Genomic DNA, 16,303 nt, shown 5'->3' on the forward strand with positions numbered 1-16,303 from the left:
GAGTGGTCTGATGCTGCAGTTTACTTATTTCATCATTATATTTTTCATCACATGCTTTTGTCAATTCTTCTCTTGAAAATATTTCGTATTGAATTATTTGTTTATCAGTTTTAGCAAATACTATTGGAATAAGTTTATGTTGGCAATCTTTATAATAATTCAAACTTTATATTGCAGATTCATTTTTAAAATGTCTTTCCCTGTTTAGTAGTTTTATTCCTTAAAGTTTCCTTCTTCTGATCACAGTATAAAAGATAAGGGCAAGAACATAATTATTTGAATATCCTCAGTTATTGAGAGTCCAAGATTAGGGGTTTTACAAACTTATTTAGGTGATAATCAATTTTAATTGTTGCAGTTTGTCCGAGTCTACAGAAGTCGTTCATAGTGAATGCAGAATATATACAGTTAAGGTGGCTAGGGCGTCTTAATTGAAATACTTAGATGCTATTACAATTTGTCAAAATGAAGTTTTTATAAGGCGTTTTGTTTTAAATATAATAAAAAGTAAGTCACCGGACTTATTTTCAATCTATAGCTTGTGCTACATTGTCACATTTTGTATAGATTATGCATGTAAAACATAATTTTGTGTGATAGAAATAAAACTACACGATAGAATTTTAAGATAAAATGTGAGAAGATAGCTCATATAACATGCATTCAGATAAGAAAAGAAAAAGTGGGGTGACCGAACTTGTTTTCTTGCTACATATTGAAATAGGTAAATTCACAACACTTTCTATTATAAAAATAGGCTCTAATAGGAAATAGTTGCCGATTTTGGTCATCATTCTATTCAAAGGTTCCTTCTAAAATTTTACGGACATGTGATTTCAAGGAGAAGACTAGATGGGCCGTTTTCCAATCAATCAAGGCCAAACACCATATCCTCTGAATGGTATTAGTGAAAACCATTAATGACTAATCTGACCTCAAGTTGGGCAACAGTAACATCACATTAAGATTTTAAAACAATTATTACATCAGTTGAAACGTTATTGAACTGAAACATTTGGCAGCCCGACGCACTAAATCATTAAATAACCGGATTTTCCGGTTGTTAACCCTATAAACACGCATATCATTTGAAATTTTTATTTTAATAAAGGACAATAACTCTTATTAGCCTTTGATTGAAAACTTCGCCCGATTTGTGCAGTCAAGAGGAATATATACACATTAGTCACATTGTTCCATTATATTTAATGATGGTATTTGTACATTAGATGAATACAACAAAAAGATTAAGTTAAGGATGGTAAAATGAAAACATTGATATGAACATAGCAGAATGTTATCAGAATAATCACAGTAAATGACCAATCTTTCAACTGGTCCCTCTCTTTGGAGATTTTATGGGTTTCTTCTACCATTCTGTGAGATGTTAAAGTTGAAAAAAATAATCTTAACAAAAAGCCACCATATACAAGAATATACATAGGTAAATGAAAATATTTTTGTGGTAAGGTATAGAGTTTAAATGGAGAATGGAAATATTTTTACAAAATACATAATTGTGTTGTCAATAAAACAGAGAAATATAATTTTATAGTAATACCAAACACTTATCAAAGCTGATATATAGACGAAATATAACTTTGAATAAGTTAAGATTAGATAACAAAACAGCATTACGAATATTATCAATAGGTCATATTAACAAGATAGTACAATTTGAGAGTACTCGCAGTTATTGTCAGCTAGTTTAAAGCCAAAAACATGCATCAGAGACTAAAATCAACTAAAACACAGCCATTTGTAAACTATATCCAAAAATCTTATAACAACAGTGGTAATATAACCTTTACTTATAAATAAAGGCAACAGTAGTATACCGCTGTTCAAAACTCATAAATCCATGGACAAAAAACAAAATCGGGATAACAAACTAAAACCGAGGGAAACGCATTAAATATAAGAGGAGAACAACGACATAACACTAAAATGTAACACACATTGACAAAATCCCACGAGAATAACAAATATAACATATATATATAACATCAAAACCAAATACATGAATTTGGGATAGATAAGTACCGTGACACGTCCTATCGCAATGTGAATCTACACTCAAAAATAAGAGAAAACAAACGACACAACGCTACAATGCAACACACAGAAACGAACTATAATATAACAATGACCATATTCCTGACTTGGTACAGGGCATTTTTAAAGGAAAAAATGGTGGGTTGAACCTGGTTTTGTGGCATGCCAAACCTCGCACTTTTATGGCCATATGAAATATAACATCAAAATGACAACACAGGACTACAATATAAATAAATTGGAGAACGCAATTGACAAAGAATCACACGAACAACAGCCAACAAAAGGCAACAAGTTCAAAAAATTTTATACGCCAGAAGTGTATTTTGTCCACACAAGACCTATGTGTGACGCACAGATACAAAAGTTTGAAAGCCGAAACGAGTACAAAGTTGAACAGCATCGAGGACCAAAAGATCAAAAAGGTTGTGCCAAAAACGGCAAGGGTTTTCTGTTAAGTTACCAGAAAATCCCTATAATTTAGAGTAATTTATACTTTTGCAAACGGTAAATTTAATAAAATGAATATACAAAAGATGTACATGATAAAGCTGAAGTATTAACTAATTACAGGAAACAACTGAAATACATTTACATAACCAGACATTTGAAACACAAAAGTAGACACATCCGAATAAGTTTAAACCTCTACGCCAAGTGACGTCCTATTTGAAACTGAAAAATGACGAAAAAATGACGTCATTTGAATTAGTAAAACAGAGCATCAAAAAATGAAAAATGACGTCACATAAGAATGAATAAGATAGAATTAGGATTAATTTAAGATTATATATTTGAACTAAATACTGATATTGCATTTAATAACAAAGCACATTTTAATTCTTATTAATATAAAACTGAGGTAGCAATTAACTATATTATAAAACTATGTCAGGTTTGTTATGAATCTAACTTCAAACGTAAAATATCGTACTGATTACTTTGAACGAAATCAAATCTGATAAATGAAGGCGGTGATTAATTTTCTTTACCATAACACATAAATATAATAGAAAAGACGTCAACACATTTGACAAAATCCGATGAGAATTACAAATATAACATTAAACATTTAAACTAAATACATGAATTTGGGATGTATAAGTACCGTACCACGTCTTATAGTAATGCGAGTTCACACTCGGCAAAACAGTCACAATCGGGAATAAGTCACGTTTGGTAATTAAAAGATTAGACGACATTATGACAAAACACAATCTACCATGTGGTAAAAATGTCCTTAGCTAGTTTGGTCAACGAAACATCGTATGGATCCACCAAATCGTGATGGTGTCCATAAAATTTACGGAGTGTCAATTTTAATCTGTCCTCCTCATAACTTTGTTGGAGCAGTTTCTGCGTAAGGAGCACACTCCTGTATATGAAGTCCGTATAGTGTGAACAAGCACGAGAATAACGTATCAATTGTGATATGTAAACACCATACGAAGGGGCAGAGGGTATGTTACTGCTGAGAAATGGGAAATTGATAATTGGGAAGTTGAAATCGTCCCGTTTATCATAGATTTTCGTGTGAAGTCGTCCATCTACGTCAATATTGAGGAAAAGATCAAGGTATGAAGCAGTCCTTCTAGTATCAGTGGTATCCTTAATTTCAAGTTCACTTGGATATATGAGATGTAAGTATTGGCTGAAATATGGGTTATTCAATGACAGAACATCATCAATATATCGGAAAGTAAAATTAAAGAATTTCGCAAGGTGCTTTTTCTTTTTGTCTTTTAGAAGGTTCTGAATGAATTCTGCTTCATACGAGTACAAAAACAAATCAGCCAGCAGGGGTGCACAATTAGTACCCATTGGAATACCGACTGTCTGTTGAAATATAAATCCTCCAAACTCAACAAATATATTGTCGATCAAAAAGTCCAGCATTTTGATAATATCATCTTCTGTATATTTTCTGGGAGATTCAGTGTGATTTTTCACAAAATATGAATTATTGTAACCCAAAACAAGAAATTTGTATCTACGATTTCCATTTTTATAGAAAAAGCTCTGTTTTATGAGATGGTGTAGTCGATCTTTCAACTGAGCATGGGGAATAGTAGTATATAGCGTAGAAAAATCAAAAGTTTTTATGTTGCTGCAAAATTGCAAAGATTGTGATTGAAGGTTAAGCAGTAGATCTTTCGAATTTTTGAGAATCCACATCTGGTTAACACCACTGGTAGAATATATGTCCTCACAATATTTTTGAAGCCCATCTTTAACTGTCGAAAGAATAGTAGTCAGTACTTTAGAAAGATGTTTGGTTGAACATTTTGAAGACCCAGCTATGTATCGTTCTTTATATGGAGTTTTGTGTAATTTGGGTATCCAGTATAATGAAGGCAAGTTTTCTTCGTTTTCTTTGATGTTGATACCAAAAGAAAGAAGGACAGATTTATGATTTTGTAAAATTTCGTCCTTGGTAAATGATGTTAAAGAATATGTAGGATTACCGGTAGTTTTATCAATTCCAAGCTCTGTAGTGAGACATTGCAAATAATGTTTTTTACATATGAAGACAATATTATTGGAGGCTTTATCTGCTGGAACAACGACATATTTGTCATGCAAAGAGGATAAAGCATCCACAACCTCCGGATTCTTGAAAGGGTTAGAAACTTTAGTACTCATATTACATCGTAGTTTTTGTATGCGCCTCTGAATGCATGATCGAATGGCTTTGATCCATTCAGACAAAGTGTCCAGTTCTGGTTCGTCTGGTTCGCGCTTTACCCATTTTCTTGCATAGTCCTCAACTGCATCCATCAGTAACTTGAAATTCTTTTTCCAGTTGATGGGCTGGGGGATTCTATATTTTGGTCCCTTGGCTAACAACTCTCTTAGTTGTTCATTGGTAACGATGCCAAGGTCTCCAGTAATAATATGACCAGCTGGACTGTAATTGTATTGTGACGATGCACATGAGCAATCCGGAGGTTTGGATTTTGTATCTTTGAGGTTAAAAGCCTCTAAAACTCTCTTGTGGTTGAAAATCTTGGATGCAATAGACTTGGTGTAAGTATAAGAAATAACAGGTGTTGCTTTATTTTTGAAGTAATCGGGTATAGTTTTTTGTACAGATTTTTGATGGAAAATATTGCTAATATTTATAGCATCTAAACCTTTATTGGCGAATTCTACCTTAAAAAAATAACGTTTTTCCTCACTATTGGATGTAGTCGATACGGGTTTGAATAGTCTATGGTTAGCAATGTCCATGATAATTGCAACTAATCTATACAAAACAGAACGAGAATCAGTAACGGAAGTATTTTGGGCATCTTGAAATAGTAAAGAAAGTTTTGACAATGGAATGGAGTATAATTTAGTTCTAATATGATGAATTCCTAAAGGTTTTTGAACAGACGTTAATAGACTATCAATTGTCACGGTGTGTACAGCAGGTGGTATATATTTTCTGTGACCATGACTTCTATTTCGTCGAGCAGAAGTATTAAACAATTGTAATGTATTGACGGTACTACACCTGGGACTAGACAAAATACCTACACCATCAATTTTGTCATTGCATCCATAGGGAATGGCTGTTCCCAACTCTCTTATCCAAAAGTCTTCTCTTTGTAAACGATATGGTGTACTCAATATGGGGTCATTTGTTGGATGATATATTTTCTCTATAATCCGGACTTTCATTGAAACAATAGAATGGTCGGGCTGATTGAAATGTTTATAGAGAAATTTGTTGTTATTAGGATCATTTACATTAGACCGATGATCATTCATCCTAAAATTGAGTCTTTGTCGAGTTTCCCCGACGTAGATCAATCCACAAAGAGTACATTCAATACCGTATACAATATTGGAAGCAGTGCAATTCAAATCCTCATGACTATGTGTATTGTAATTTTTGGTGGTTAAATTACTTTGAAAGTGGGTATCAGTTATAAGTATATCACAGGTTTTACAATTTTTACGGTTACATTTGGAAATAGAGCAATATTGATGGTTGTCATTGAAATCTAAAATATCTGAAAGTTGAACAGTACACGGCCGAATATATTCAAACTTGTCTGAATTTTTATAGTATAATGAGGATTTAGAAGACTGCACGTGTGTCATTTTCATAACATCATTTAAGATGATCCTTGGGACACCTGATAAAATCGGTGTTGTTGTGTCCTTGACAACAGCCGATTGACACCTTTTTATCCTGGGCGTCGTATCATCCAGTATAATATTTTTTGTTCTACTAGTTTTCATGCTGTTAGGCTACCGGACTGGTAGAATCCTCGGGGACAGATTGTCCACCAGCAGAGATTCCGGTCCGGTGGTGATAAATAAAGGCAACAGTAGTATACCGCTGTTCAAAACTCATAAATCCATGGACAAAAAACAAAATCGGGATAACAAACTAAAACCGAGGGAAACGCATTAAATATAAGAGGAGAACAACGACATAACACTAAAATGTAACACACATTGACAAAATCCCACGAGAATAACAAATATAACATATATATATAACATCAAAACCAAATACATGAATTTGGGTTATAAGTTTGTTTAAAGGTGCGATGAGTTTACATGGATCACATTGTGATTTCCGCGCTTTTAGTACAGTATTGCGGTAAATTTGAACGTAAATTACAGGTAATTAGAAGCTTTCTACAGGTACAGACAAATTTACTAATCAAATCTTTGTATCTTTAAAAGAATTTAGTAAAAGTTTTAATTAATTTATGATAACGAAATCCTTAACTTAATAATTTACCAGTGATTCATTGATTATATTCGTTAAAATCTATGACATAACTACACATACGATAATAACGACCGAGTTGGGGTTTATTAATACCGGGTAATAGAACCAAGGGAACATCGCCGTTTTAAAAGGGAAAATTAACAATAGGGAATGAAAAATCGTTTCTTTTCTTTAGTATAGAGTTTCTACTTAGCCGAAGGCCACAAATGGGTCTTCAATGCAGCGAGAGAAAAAAAAACTCCCGCACCCAGAGGCGTGCTTCAGTGAATGTATCAACTAAATGTAACAATGACGTGTCTTTACTGAGTTTGGTCATACACTGAGTTCCATCGCAATACAGGAATAAATATTCTATTGACTTGGCACAGTAGAGTCCCATAGGATATTTACTACCTCTCGATACATGTTATCGCCGAAACGTACATATATGTTACGCAGGTGAAAAGTTAAAGCTTCAATCATATCTTCATATTTCCAGTAAGTATATCTAGCAGACTTTACTTTTTTCGAAATAGAAAAGTCTTTTAACGAGTTACAGCAAATACATTTGCAATGAGATTTTTCAAAAGACCGTTTAATTAAATATGACAACGTTTTCTTGATAAGATTGTGTGGAAGTTTAGAGTAGAAAGTAGAAAAGTCATACATGTCAACAGAATTAATAGGACCATCAAAAGCATGCGTTTTATCTAAAACCTCTAAAGAATTTTAACACTCCAAAAATAATTAATACCATTATTTTCATAATCTTTATTAGAAAGTTATTTTTGATAGTAGTAAGTGTGGTAGTAAAAACCATAGAATCGATATGTTAGTAGTAGAATACTTACAAGATGGGGAGATGAAACGGAATATATGGTTACCTAACTTCTTTTGCTTCCCAGTGGCATAATGGGAAACTTTTATTAATTTATTGTGGCAAAAGCACTTTTCTGGCTGAATTTCTTAATCACACTGTGTCGCGATCTTATCTTTATTATATGAAGACAGTGTTCGGGGAACTGTCACGGCAATATCAAACTAACAAAACACCAAATATCCCTAAATAAACAAAACAAATGAAATTTAAATCACAACAATGCATTAGTTTGTGAACAATATGTAAAACTCTCCGCAAATTGATTCAAAACGACTGTTGATTATAAAGTCTTATTTTTCTGTGGTCTATATAATACATAATATGAGATTTGTGTTCTTAATAACGGATCTCAGTTCTTTGGTATATATAGGAAGATGTGATATTAGTGCCAATGAGGCTACTCTCCATCCAAATAACAATTTATAAAAGTAAATCATTATAGGTCAATGTACGGCCTTCGTACATTTTATCATGTTGCTCAGACATAAATTGGACGTATTTGTACATTTATATATTTCTAATTGTTTTATTCGACTGATATTTATTCAGAGATTGTATAAGATGGTCCAACATTAGTATCCTGCATAGTGCGTTGTTTTATTGAACCACGAATTGGAGAAAGTGTGAACTTGACAATATATGTTATGATCGCCTTTGACATATTTAAATGCTTTAAAATAAATCAAACCTGATGTGAATTTGATTTTTGAGTTCTTTCTGAAGTTCTTTCATCTTCCTATCATGCATGGACATCATATTTTTCAGTGTATTTCTACAAATAAAATGAAAGAAAATATCGTGTTTGCCAAACGGTTAATATGCAGACTTCGACAAAACCACGACACTAAGTATCAACGACAATTAAAATTTCCATAAAGCACGAAAATTAATACCCATGCAAAACCAAAATTCACAGTATGGGTGAATAAAACACGTTTGTGACTTTTGTTCGAGTACAAATTAACATTGTCGACTTGGAAAACTTTCGCGTTTATTTTTTTTAAATCGAAAGTGTTACCGTTATTTATTTGCTTCATGAAAAAAGCTAAATTTTAAATAGAAATAAAGATAATCGAAAATGTTATTCATGATTTGTTTGCATATCATCTGTATTCTTACCTTTTTTCTTACATTTTCGGCTTTATTCTTTTAATAACATTATGATATCATCCTAATCATTTCGTAACTATTCAAATTTGAAGCATCTTCCCTAAGACTAACTCAATATATTAAGATATAAAACGGTTGTTGTCATCTTTACCTATAATATTACATACTGTGAAAAATGTTAAAACCTTGAACATGTTGAATATAGTAGGGTGCAAAAAGCTTTTACTTTAAACCTTTTTTTATAAAACATTACTACTTTCATTGGACTAGTTTAATTTGTATTATGATAATTTTTCAATGATGTTTTTGCAATTCTGTGTATTAAGTTCTTTCCGTTTATGTGAAATCTTAAGTGTGTTTATTTTTTATCAGATTATTAAATTTAATTTACCAATTAACAATTAATTAACTGATATGAATACCGTTCATAAAAATTCTCACCTTTCTTCATGTTCACTCAAACCGCACAAGTTACCACTAAAAACGCTTTCAAGAAGTGACAGCTCTTCCTTTGGGACATCAAATTTTGCAAATTGAACTGAACATGTTGAAATGGTCGTATCATTGAATTCAAATGTGTCGAGCTTCGATTTTCTCAGTTGAAAATTCGACAATAATGACGTTTCGCTTCCCTGGAGATCAAGTTTAACCTTTCTTTCCAATTCTTTTGCTTCTTTCATACAATGCTGGAGATCCTCCAATAAGATGGAAATTCTCTTTTCCTCCGTTTTTGCCTTTTGCTTTACACTTTTGATAATGCATCGTCTTTGATTCTCAAGAACATTTGAAATATGCTTTGCTTGCTCATCCACATGCTGAATTACATCTTTATTTTCTCCTTTACACTTTTCCGTAATACTTTGTATACTACTCACCTCGGAATCAAACTCATTCAGTTTTGTAACAAATATTTTAAGAGTCTCATTTAACTCTTTCTTTTTAATAGAAGCTACTTTACCTATTTTAAGCATTCGATGCTCTTGGTGATTTTCTGGCAGACATACTGGACAAACAAGAGTTTCGCATCGCTCACAAAAGAAAATAAAATGGTGTTCGTGTTCAGTGCATCTCAATTTTTTATACTGCGGCTGAAAGGTTCCACTGTCTAGAAATTGGTGGTGTTTAGTTGTCTTTGTCTTTATATGCCCTTCTTTACATTTCTGGCAGAAATACTGGTCACAATCTAAACAAATCAGTGCACATTCACGTTCATCACATATCTCGCATTTTACAAACGATTGCGCCATTTCTGAAATGAAATCTGTATTCCTTCAAACTACAACAAATGATACAGACTGTTGGTATTTATTAATCTGACATGGTTTCCAGCTCATGCACAAAATTATTACCTACAATTGCGATTTTGAAAATTTAAAAATGTATTATATTCTATCGATCAACTTATCTTGAGATAATTATAATATATGTTATTCTAAAAACTATAGGAAGAACCATGACGACATAGTAATTGATATATTTATTTACATGTTTTGGTCAAATATAACTACGACAAGTGGCAAAATATTTCTCAGATGAGAACTCCGGTATTTAGATTTCTTAATAACATTTCTGATAACTTTTGTTGATATATTTCTAAAATCATAAATAGAGTGAATTGAGGAAGTGTCATTCGAAGCAGCACTGAAATACAAACTAATAATAAAACTAATAAAACAGATTAATATATAAGTTTGAGTAACACTGATCTGTTATAGCTATCTGGTACGATTACTTTCAACTTTAATAAGTAAGCGACTGTTTTAAATGTATAAATAGAGTGATCAATTTATAAAAACAGATCATTTTATGTAATGCATGTGTCCCTTATTTGTTATAAAATAAAACTTAAAAACACAAAATGATTTGATCAATCCTGTTTTATTTGTGTATGTGTTGTTTAACTCAATAAATTGATCAAATGTTTTTTTTTCTAATACAAGATGCTACAACGCTAGACTATTTTTGTGTCGCCATTAAAAAAAAAGAACATAATTAAAAACCAATTGTTCAGAGAACCATTGATGGTCTTTCCACCAGTACAGATCTTTTGCATATGAAAATATTAAAATTCGGTTTTAAATGTCAATTTTAGCGTCAAATGACAGTTTATTGAACGCTGATTCCAAAAATATATGGTTTTTATACAAAAAGATATAAATAAGGGAGATCAATTACTTCCGGTTTAAAAGATGTTACTTCCGGTATGTTTTGATAGCTTACTTGACTCTGATTTCAAAAATAGATGGTTCTGTATACTTTTACATTAAATAAGAACAAAAAATGGCTACTTCCTGTTTACAATAGGTCACATCCGGTTGGATTTTTCAAGTTCACTTTGCTTGCAACCTTTTGCAAAACGTCCCATGGCTTTATCATATATACATAAGAGGAAAGAGCAAAGGTCAAAATCTAGAACGTTGAATTTACCTATGACCTTGAGCTCAATTTCAAGGTCATCAACCAAGGACCTCAAAACAAAAGACCTTAGGCCTCTACTTCATATTGTTAATGAGTTATACTACCATACAACTAATATTAGATATAAAAGGGGAGAAAACTCGCATTAAATGTTACGTACCCTTTTAAGTAAAATTTATGTGTTACGACATGTCGCAACTAACAATTGTCTGAAAATATCTTGTCGATATCTTGTATTATTTCTGAAAATAAGAGATAACAAGCCAAAATCAAAAATTTGAACATGACCTTGACCTTTGACCTTGACCTCATTTTCATTTCTTCGGACCAAGGACCTCAAATCAAGAGACCCTAGGCCTTTATCACTTATGGTTTTCCAGTTACAAATTCATTTCATTTATTTCAATATAAAAGGAGAAATAACTCTCATATGGAGTCTTCGTAAAGCTTCGGTCAAAATAAAACCTAACATCTTGAGGATGTAACGAGCAATTTGGAAAATAAATTTGTCGCTTTCTTTTACGGTTGCAGAGGAGATCTGATAACAAGAATAACAGTGTTTGGGGAGATAACTCTTACAAAGAAAAGTGTTCGGTAAAACAGTGTCAGTTTCGAAAGCGTATAGACTGTATGATATCATATACAAAAAAACTAAGCGGTATCTTTTGAAACATTTTTACACCGCAAGAAAAAAATTAGGCGGAAGAAAAAAAAAATAATCAGAACAAAATCAATAGGTCTTTCCACACGGAAAGGTGGAAAGACCTAATAAATAATAATTCATTTTAGGTAGGGTGAAATGATCGACTTTTTTTCAATTCCTCTATGCATTATCAAAGCACATATCTTGTTTGCCTGTATAATTTATATCAGTCCACTTTTTGACATGGTCGAGGCGCATAAGGGAGATTTTGTGGAGGCTTTACCTGAGCAGTTTACCGACATTGTTTTTTTTTTTTTTTGATTAAACTACTTTACATTATATCAGTATCAATTTACATAATATAACCATTAGCAATAATATGTACCTTCATAAAGTTTCTAACTGGTTAAATAATCTCTCTCAAACAACAAAAATGTGAAAGTTTAACAACACGGACTCGTCCATTACAAAAGAACAGCATACAGGAAGTTAAACCGTACTAATCGATAAAGATAAAATTTAAATCCGATAATATAAAACTTTATGTAGATCAACATTATACACCATGTATGCAAATGCACCCTAGTAAAGAAATTGTATAATTGACTTTTTTTTAATAAATTTCATTAAACAATATAATTGCATATCTTCAAAGTGTGAAACTCAACAAACAATGAAACAAAACGAAACGAAACGAAACGAAATAAAATGAAATGAAATGAAAAGAAATGAAAATGACCAAAGCGAAAGTAAATTAGCCTTGTTTAATTAATCTGATATTCAAGCTGATTATGAAAAAAGTGTGTATTAGATTAAACTTTACAAAATATTGAATAATATAAAAATGTGTAGAATAAAAAAGAAGGAATAGAGAAAAATGGGTGAACAAAATAAAGAATGTAGAATAATGGGATGCTAAAATATAAAGAAAAGAGAATAACAGGCAATATTTTATTTTAAGCTGTATTTGGCAAAACTTTGAGGAATTTTGGTTCTCAATGCTCTTCAACTTCGTAATTTATTTGGCCTTTTTAACTTTTTTGGATTCGAGCGTCACTGATGAGTCTTTTGTAGACGAAACGCGCGTCTGGCGTATATACTAAATTTAGTCCTGGTATCTATGAGGAGTTAATTTATAGTAAATAATGAAAAATGGTTTAAATTAAAAAAAAGCATGAAGGAATAGAAAACCAGATACATACACTCTTTTAAGGTGCAATGTTGTCTTTGCTTTCAAAATCTTCCCCTTTAGTCCTGTCCTTGTTTTCTTACTCAAATAGAATCGACATGTGACAGGTATGAGATGAGGAACATCCACTTTGAAGATAATTTTTTTTTTTGGCCAATGACAGAATTTATGTCCGTTTAAAAGCTCCATAGAGCTATGTTTTGTCCTTGTTTATAAACTATGCTGATTCTAGATACAGTTTTATTTATAATATTATTGTTGTAAATTGCAATTCCTGTATCAGGATGATGTTTGTATTTTTCGCAAATCCCAAATACACCGTTTGATTGTAAGTTTGATAGAGGCTAATCGTACAGTTTAGGTGCCAGGTAACTATTTAATCGGCATTAGATTTGACCAGAAACTTGTTCATTATTTGTTATAATAATTGTGTGGAGGAAAAGGGCCGGGAATGGTGTAATTTTTAATAGCCGGGTTCTTTGATTCGTCGTATTAAGATCATGCCTGCTAACATATTTTATCTCGTTTTTTAAGTGAAAAAGAATTCCTCTACCCAAAAATACCTTGAGTATAAATAGCATATGATGTCTTATTTCTTGTAGTTGGTGTATGGTTATTGGAATTATTATAGAACAAGGTGCATATGTATCTGTAGAGAGTGCAACACCTATCAATTTTTAATTGCATCTGTAAATACTGAGCACGCAGGTTGTTTTTTTTTTAAGCAGGGATTTCCACTATACACAGATGTAGATAGATTAATGTATTACCTGTTTTTATTTAGAATAACTTTTAATGACTGCTGATTGTGAATTGAAATGCTGATGAGTTATAATTTTGGGGTCTTTGGTTTCACTGATAGTTGTATTAATTGTCATAATGGATAGATAATGAAAAGAAACCAAATATAAATTTAGTCGGCTTTAAACGGGTAAAAATTTGATGTACAAATTGTAAGACATAAAAAGAATTTGATTTCTATAAATTTACTGTTAACAAAACTTTGAATTTTTTCTTATCCAAGACATAGATTACCGTAGCCGTATTTGGCACAACTTTTTGGATCCTCAATGCTCTTCAACTTTATACTTGTTTAGCTTTATAAATATTTTGATATGAGCGTCACCGATGACTCTTATGTAGACGAAACGCGCGTCTGGCGTACTAAATTATAATTCTGGTACCTTTGATAACTATTTCAAAGCCTGAATCATTTGATTTTCGAAATTGTAAAAATGTGTCGATAAAGATAAGTATATGTAGATAGCTTTCAACAATGATTAGCGTACCCTATTGAAATTACATAGATGATGTTACAAAATGACATACATTCAGTACGAAAGGACTAAACTGACCGGTATTACCGCAAACAGTTCCTAAGACGTACGTGAATCAGATTTAGAGCGACCATTTCTAAGGGGCCAATGTGGTTTTTTGATGTATCCAAGGTGTACTGAAGATGTGGGATTATTAGCGATGCAAAGGCCTGCGCTTTTGATGTCTTTTGGAAACTTCAAGATGGTGCGTCTTATGAATCCTAGAACTCGGTCGGTTTTTTTAAAACTTTTTTGTGCACTTGGATCCAAACTGAGATCTTCTGATACTTCGACTCTGGGGGTATGACAATGTATGAATGTCAATTATATTTTGATATTTGATGTTCCATCATTTCATACCCTTTTATCGTTTGATTTTCTTTCTTGTTACCCTCAATGTGTAGAATTTAGCTGGGTGGAATGTCATTCGGCACAGCTACGCTAATTTATTTAATAATGTCATATCTAGTTTCTAGTCGTGTGATTTCCTTACTATATTCTTGATTGATATATATATAGATACAGACATACTAATATTGTTATGTATAATAAATGCATATACAGATTAACCTATTTTCAAATAAATTTAAAACGATAATTGTCTTTGGACAAATGTGTTCCGAGCGTTTTTCAAATATAAAATATTGAGAATGGAAATGGGGAATATATCAAAGCGACAACAACCCGACCATACACATGTAGAGCAGACAACAGCCGAAGACCACCAATGGGTCGTCAATGTAGCGAGAAACTCCCGCACCCGGAGGCGTTATTTAGATTTTTTTTAATTTTATAAACATGCATATGTTATAGCTCATTGACGATTGCAGAATGTATGAAAGATTTGGTTGAATCATCTTAAATTGTTTCCCTCAGTTTTAGTTTGTTACCCCGATTTTGTTTTTGTCCATAGATTTATGAGTTTTGAACAGCGGTATACTACTGCTGCCTTAATTTAAAGCTACTATAGATTTTTCTGAAAGTTTTCTTTTTTTTCCTATATGCACAATATCATTGTATAGCATAACACTACCAACTCCTCAGAGTCTGAATTGACCAGTTTTTGTGCTCGACCAGTAAAATCGAGCACACATTTTACTCGACTAGTCTCGACATTTTTCTCGACTGTACTTAACTGTACTTAAGTGTACTCGACTAGGTCTCGACTTTACTTAATTAGTCTGATTCAGTACTTGATGATCTTTGTGTAGTCTGAAATGGTCTTGACCAAGGCTCGACCTGTCTTGACTAGTCTCGACTCAGTCTCAACCAGTCTCGACCTGTCTCGACTAGTCTTGACCTTCAAATTTAGTTTTGACTGGTGTAAATCAGCCCATCTAACTAAATTAAATATTGATCTTACAAAATTCAAGCTTATTAGGTAGTTTGATTTATTGCTGTGAAATGAAAGAATTTAATTTTACAATATGTAAAAAAAAAATTATTATATAAAAATTCAGATAGGCATCTTTAATTTTTTTTATAACTTTTTCAAATCAACTTGGATTGTCATCAAACTATGCAGATGTCTTAGATAAATATCAAGCTTACTGAATCCCATTTCATTTAGTTTTTTGTTATATTGCTGTAAAATTTAAGAATTAAAGTAATCTTGGTAAAAATAGCTGGGATTTGCAATAAAGACAAAATAGAGATAGTACACTTTAATTTGTTTAATAACTTTTTCAAATCAACTTGGATTTGCATCAAACTATGCAGCTATCTTACATATATATCAAGCTTACTGAATCCCATTTCATTTAGTTTTTTGTTGTATTGCTGTAAAATTTAAGAATTTAAGTAATCTTGGTAAAAAAAGCTAGGATTTGCAATTCGGACAAAATAGAGATAGTACACTTTAATTTTTTTAATAACTTTTCAAAATCAACTTGGATTTTCATCAAACTATGCAGCTATCTTACATATATATCAAGCTTACTAAATCCCAGGTCATTTTGTTTTTTGTTGTATTGCTGTC

The 16,303-nt window shown here is 31.9% G+C and overlaps 1 long non-coding RNA gene across 1 annotated transcript; it reads right to left on the minus strand.

Moving 5' to 3' along the window:
- Window positions 1–7,995: 7,995 nt before the first annotated feature.
- On the minus strand, window positions 7,996–12,307 carry LOC143043276 (uncharacterized). Its single transcript, XR_012968287.1, has 3 exons — window positions 12,206–12,307; window positions 9,201–10,008; window positions 7,996–8,421 (listed from the first exon to the last, which is right to left on the minus strand). It is a non-coding gene; the product is annotated as an uncharacterized LOC143043276 (long non-coding RNA).
- Window positions 12,308–16,303: the final 3,996 nt, after the last annotated feature.

The sequence above is a fragment of the Mytilus galloprovincialis genome, chromosome 8, assembly GCF_965363235.1.
Source record: "Mytilus galloprovincialis chromosome 8, xbMytGall1.hap1.1, whole genome shotgun sequence".
Classification (NCBI taxonomy): domain Eukaryota; kingdom Metazoa; phylum Mollusca; class Bivalvia; order Mytilida; family Mytilidae; genus Mytilus; species Mytilus galloprovincialis.